Source organism: Sesamum indicum, linkage group LG6 (assembly GCF_000512975.1).
Source record: "Sesamum indicum cultivar Zhongzhi No. 13 linkage group LG6, S_indicum_v1.0, whole genome shotgun sequence".
NCBI classification, from domain to species: domain Eukaryota; kingdom Viridiplantae; phylum Streptophyta; class Magnoliopsida; order Lamiales; family Pedaliaceae; genus Sesamum; species Sesamum indicum.
Window position 1 is genome coordinate 11,866,796 of NC_026150.1, and position 7,278 is coordinate 11,874,073.

A 7,278-nucleotide genomic window follows, 5' to 3' on the forward strand; every position below is an offset into this window, starting at 1 on the left:
TCAAGATATAGAAATTCCTTTCGTAAAAGATCTAGCAAAGAAAGGAATAAAAAACACAATAATTCCGAGTCCAGTGATAACGAAGAAGAAGCTAGGGAAGAAAGAAATAGGAGATGCTACAAAATTGTGGCAAAAATGGTCATTTTATAAAAGATTGTAAAAGACCAAAACGGTTTAATAAAAAGGAAGAAACAAACTTAGTGATTGAAAAAGAAGAATTAACAGTTTATTGATTTTGTATCAATTCATAATTCTTGTGATTGCTTTGTGCTAAGTGCAATATTCCCTTGTGAATATAGTAAGACTTTGTATCTTGAGCCTAAGTGGCTAAGTGTTTTAAAAATTGAGCCTATGTGGATGTTCAATTGTAGCACCCCCTACTCGCTACATCTAATTATCACTTTTCATCATTTCTTTAATTAGAACTCATTCTATAAGTAATTCTCTTTCAACCCGTAAAATAAATTCTAATTTATCAGTATAATATATATATCACAAAAGGTAATAGATACTACCAAAAGTTTATATTTACCCTCACTAGATATCCTTATGTACATAACCTCAAGGAAAATCATACCACAATTTAAAACACAAATTCCAATAAAAGACCAGAATATTTAACAACCCAACAACCAAAAACTCAGGCTTCAGATATTCTGGCTGACCCAACTAATAAAGACCACATCACGGCTTGAAGTCCGATGTGGCTAGTCAATGTCCCTATCTCCTGAAAAATACGTGGCAAGGAATTAGCTGCCTACTCAATAAGTATAACTAAGTAGCTAACATCACAGGATATTCTCCGCTGCCCGAAATACCCCGGTACCCTACGCGTCATGGTACCTAGCTTAATTCATATATTTTTCATATCACATCATCATCAATCACATCATGATAAACCATTGACTGTGTTCCCGACTAGGTAAGCATCATCTTTTATTTCAATTCAAGATCATCATTCTTTTCTTTATAATAATTACTTCCTCAATAATAACTCACAATTCGATTTCATACAACAATCAATTATACGATCACGTCATCATACCATTCTCACATTCAACTATTACAAACACATATGACACATAGTAGCAATTCCATCGATTTTAAGGTAATCTAACAAATAAATCAAAACTAATTATATAAACAATCAATATACGAAAGCCACGCATAATAATATAAAGCCAAGTCCACATTCGGATCCAAGAAACCAATATATATAATATATACAATACTACACATATAGATATATATATAAATTCAGTTAGCTATACTTACCTTAAATCCCAAAATACTTCAATTTTACGAGGGACTACTCAACCCTCTACTTTGTCGTCACGTCCTATAATAAAATATTACACGTATAATCAATATATATATACAATATCATAAATTCTAAATAAACTATTATATAATATTCGTACATTTTCTACCAATCTTTTAGTATTCCACTTATATTAAAGTCCAAACCCCTGTTCCATTTTATTTTAGATAATTATACTTTCTAAGCTTCTCAATCATATAATTGATTTATCAACTAATTCATAAGAATTCATTTAATCAAACACCTTATATATTTATAACTATCATTTTAATAACATCCGCAAATTATATTACCATTGAAACCTCATTTTCCCCCTTTAATAACATAATACTTCTTAAATATAATTTTCAAAACATTTCTATGAATTTTCTACCAATTTATCGTTGCTATATAATTTAATCAAGTAACAATACATAGAATTACATATTTGGTTAATCATTCCGATGGAATTGTATAAATTAGCTATAATAATAATTAAATCTAACAAATCTAATAATTTAATTAACCAACTATATCATTTTTATATGAAATGTGATATTTAATACGATACTAATTTAAATAGCAAAAATCATAAAGTATTCCGATTAAATAATATATCGCTCAATATAAATTATATTTAGTAAAAGAACTAATTAAATAATATAATTATATAAATTAATATAAATTAAAATATAAAATCCGCGATGTGTGTGTGCGTTGGTGTGTGTTTAAGGTGTGTGTGTGAGTTTGTGTATTATGTGTATGTGTGTAGTGTATTACCAAGAGAGGCCCCAACACCTCATTCTAAACTCTCTCTCTCCCCTCAATTGTATATATATATATATATTGTTTACATATATATATATATAATATTATTATATTTTATATATTTGTTTAAACTTTTCTCAAATACCCATTACGTTCTTCCTAAATTTCTTAATTAATATAATTTACTCCCAAATATTATAACGAACTCTAATTTAATCCGTTCAAATTTTATCATATCTCAAATTCAGTCTATAATTTGTTTACTAATTAAATCTAAATTTTTAATCATTACCAAATAGTCTCCCAATTACGTGAAAAATTTTACGGACGTCACAATTCTCCCCTCCTAAAAAAAATTTCGTCCCCAGAATTTAACTAACTTACCCGCTTAATGGAATAAATAGGGATACTTCTCTCTCATATGCTTCTCAACTTCCCAAGTTGCCTCCCCCGGGGAATGATGACTCCATCTCCTTTTTACCATCGGTATTTCCTTATTTCTCAATTTTCTTACGCTTTTATCCAAAATCTCTGCTAGCTCCTCTATATATGTCAACTCCTCAGAAATCTCTATCTCCGGCTGACGAATGATGTGGCTAGGATCAGACCGATATCGTCGCAGCATCGAAACATGGAAAACATCATGTATTTGTGACAATTCTGCTGGTAATGCCAGTCGATACGCCAATGGTTCAATTCTTTCATTAATTTCATATGGCCCAATATATCTCGGACTCAGCTTCCCTTGCCTGCCAAACCTTAGAATTCCCCTCCAAGGAGATATCTTCAGGAAAACCTTATCACCTACTTCATATTCCATCTCCCTTCGGTGTTGATCAACGTAACTTTTTTGTCCATCTTGTGCTGCTTTCAAGTACTTCTTAACTTTTTATATCTTTTCCACTGTTTTTTGCACCAATTCAGGACCTTCTAGTTGTCTTAATCCTTCTATGTCCTAACAAATCGGACTGCGGCACCTTCTTCTATATAAAGCTTCATATGAGGCCATACCGATACTAGAGTGAAAACTGTTATTATATGCAAACTCCATTAGAGGTAGATGATCATCCCAATTGCCCTTAAACTCCATTGTACAAGCTCTCATCATATCTTCTAGAGTTTGAATCATTCTTTCTAACTGCCCATCTGTTTGAGGATGAAATGCGGTACTGAAATGTAACTTTGTGCCCAATGCCCTTTGTAAACTTTCCCAAAAGCGTGAGGTAAATAGGGGATCTCTATCTGACACAATCGATACAGAATCTCACTATCAGAAATGTATAATCCAGCTAACTAATCCAGAGAATCAGTTATTCGTACCGGCAAGAAATGAGCAGATTTTGTCAATCTATCCACAATTACCCAAATAGCGTCGTGCTTTCTGAATGTTCGTGAAAACCCCACGACAAAATCCATATTAATCTTCTCCCACTTCCATTCTGGTATTGATAGAGTTCGCAGTTTACCTGATGGTGCCTGATGTTCTGCCTTTACTTGTTGACATGTCATACATTTAGCCACAAATTCAGCACATCCTTCTTCATTGTCTGCCACCAGTAATAACATCTTAAATTTCGATACATTTTTGTAGTACCAGGGTGCATCGCATATGGTGCATTATGAACTTCTTGCAAAATCGCTTCGCGTAACCCATCCGTATCAGGCACACAAACTCATCCCCCATTCACTATTATTCCATCAACTCTTATTGAAAAATTTATTTTCTTACCAAGTCTTATTCTTTCCAGCATTCGTAATAAGAAAGGATCTTGAGTCTACGCTTCTTTGATCTGATCCACGAAGTCTGGCTTAATTTGCAAGGCTGCTAATAAACCCGCTACCTAATCAACCTCTATTTTCGTATTCATAGACCTCATCTCCAATAGCAATGTTTGATTGTGACTCCTCAGATTGGTTAATGTATTTGAACTCTTTCTACTCAAGGCATCTGCTACCACGTTTGCTTTCCCTGGATGAAAGTCAATAGTGCAATCATAATCCTTCAGCAATTCTATCTATCTTCTTTGCCTCAAATTCCTTCTGTATCAAGATATATTTCAAACTTTTATAGTCAATAAGGATCTGAAATTTTTTTTCGTACAAATAATGCCTCCAAATCTTCAGTGCATGCACAATCGCGGCTAACTCCAAGTCATGTGTGGGATAATTTAATTCATGGTTCCTCAATTGGCGGGATGCATAAGCAATTACCTTTCCGTTTTGCATTAACACACATCCCAAATCTTGTTTAGAAGCATCTGTATACACTATATATCCACCGCTACCAGACGGCAAAATCAAAATTGGAATGGAGGTCAGTCTCTCCTTCAACTAATCAAAACTTTGTTGACACTGTTCCGTCCACTGAAATTCTACCCCCTTTCTGAACAACTTGGTTAGAGGACTGGCAATTATAGAGAAACCCTCAACAAATCTCCTGTAATATCCAGCCAATCCTAAGAAGCTTTGAACTTCAGTCGCATTCTTTGGCACTCTCCATTCCATAATAGCCTTTACTTTTGAAGGGTCAGGCATAACCCCATCACCAGATACTACATGCCCAAGAAAAATCACCTGATTTACCCAAAATTCACATTTGCTTAACTTAGCATATAACTCCTTTTCTTTCAAAATCTGCAAGACTATCCTCAAATGTTGCTCATGCTCTTCTCCATCCCTCGAGTATACCAAAATGTCATCTATAAATACAATAACGATGTGATCCAGATATTCCTGAAATGTACGATTCATCAATGCCATGAATGCCGCTGGTGCATTTGTTAACCTAAAGGGCATCACCAGAAACTCATAATGACCATACCGAGTACAGGAAGTTATTTTTGGTATGTCATGCTCTGCTATTCTTAGCTGCCAATACCCAGACCTCAAAACGATCTTTGAAAATGTTGTAGCTCCATTCGACTGGTCTAACAGGTCATCAATCATCGGCAATGGATTTCATTATTACTCTATTTAATTGGTGGTAATCGACGCATAACCTCATACTCCCATCTTTCTTCTTCACAAATAGCATTGGTGCTCCCCACGGTGAAGTACTCGGCCTGATAAATCCTTTCCCCAATAATTCTTTGATTTGCTTTTTGAGCTCTTATAATTCCACTGGGGCCATTCTGTACGGTGCAATAGAAATTGGGCAACTCCTGGGAGAGTCTCTATGGCAAAATTCACTTCTCTATGCGGTGGCAAACCTGGTAAGCCATTAGAAAATACTTCAGGGAAGTCTTTCACTACCGGGATTTCCTCCAATGTGGGATTAACCCTCTCGGTATCTACCACATGGGCTAAATATGCTTCACAATCCTCAAACATCAATCGTCTTACCTCCATGGCTGATATTACACAAACTGGTACTACCTGACGATCCCCCACAAATATTACTTTTAATTCACCAGAACATTCGATCATCACTTTCTTTTTATAACAGTCAACTATTGCTTTATGTTGCGCTAACCAGTCCATCCCCAGAATCACATCAAACTCCTTCAAATCCAGCACTACAAGGTCTATAGGTAAATTTACATGTCCGATTCTCACTAAGTTCCCTTTCCTAACACTGTTCACTACCACACCCTCTCCCACGGGCAAATAAACCATCAGATTACATCCCAATGGACTATTCTCTTCCGGTATTTTAGATGCAAATTCAGATGAAATATATGAATGCGTAGAGCCAGGATCAATCAAAACATAAACTGCAATGTCAAATAACAATATCGTACCTCATATCACATCATTCGATGCTGGGGCTTCCTCTCTGGTAATGTTATATATCCTTGCTTGGGTCTATCCTTGAGTAATTTGTGCTCCAACCCCCCTCATACTACTTCCAATAGTGTGGCTACTATCTCTGTTGCTAGTGCCTCTACCTCTGCCTTTGCCTCTCCCGGCTCCCCTGCCACTACTCCCCTCACTACTTTGGCTCTGGGTCCCGCTAGCAACACTTTCAACCACACCCATAATCTGACTGGAACAATTCCTGGCAATGTGTCCTCTACCTCCACAGCGATAACAAGTCTTCGGTATATCATCCCGTCTCCAACATGGACCTTGATGTTGTCTTCGACAGGTAGAACAACTCGGAGGAAAAACTGATCCTCGACCATAACTCGGTCCAGCTCCCCTTCCTAATCCAGTAGAAGGCGTAGCAAATGAGCTGCGCTCGAATGAACCTCTGTTAATGCCCATGGATCCCCCGAACCTCTGTCCACTACTTTCTCGAAAAATGGGACCACCACGTGTAAAACTCCCACTTGCCGCTGAAAATGAGCGATCGGTTCCCCTCTTGGTTAACCTACTCGATTCCCCTATTGTATACGTTGATTTCCTCTTCTCTTCCCCCTTCTTCTTATCCTCCATTATTGCTTCTTCCATCCGGACTGCTGATTCAACAAGAGTTTTAAAATTTATAATTCAGACTGCGATGCCTCTTCTAATCTCCGGTCGTAGCCCCTGTTCAAAATGGCAACAACGATCCTCCTGCGTCGCTATTGCTTCTGGTGCATACTTGGCTAGTGCCGTGAAATGGAGTTCATATTCTACCACCGTCTGATTATCCCCTTGCACTAAATTTAGGAACTCCATCCTCTTCTTATCTTGGTACATCTTGAGTCTGTATTTATCATCAAATTCTTTCTGAAACTCAGCCCAAGTTATTTCTCTTGTCATATCCCCTCTTTACAGACCTCCACCAAATCAGAGCATTCCCCCCGGACAAGGAAACAACATACTTAAGTCGATTCTCTGGAGTGCAATCTACTAAATTCATCACATTTTCGACTTTTTTCCTCCATCTTTCAGCAATTTCTGGGTCTAGGGTACCTTCAAATTCTGTAGCCCCCACCTTTCTGATTCTTTCATAATTACGTTTAATTGTAGGGACTACTGGTGCTGCGACTAGAGTGGATACGCGCATCTGTGCAAGTAACTGCGCTTAGACTTGTGCTTGGGCTTGAAAAGCCATTTGAAATATCTGTGCATACTCTGGTGGTAATCCTGCCACTCGAGCACCACCGGGAGGAATTGGAGCACCAACACCAACATCCTCTTGACCTACCTCCACCCCACCTGCACGTGCAGGTGCCACTGAGCCCTCTACGGACTCTGTTGACTCTTCCCTACTAGCTACTGGGTTAGCATGTACACCTTGAGAAGCCATCCTACATTAAACAATTCAATCATTAGGGACATCT

General features: G+C 37.1%; 1 pseudogene; it reads right to left on the minus strand.

Moving 5' to 3' along the window:
• LOC110012085 lies at nt 3,910-6,460 on the minus strand (annotated as a pseudogene).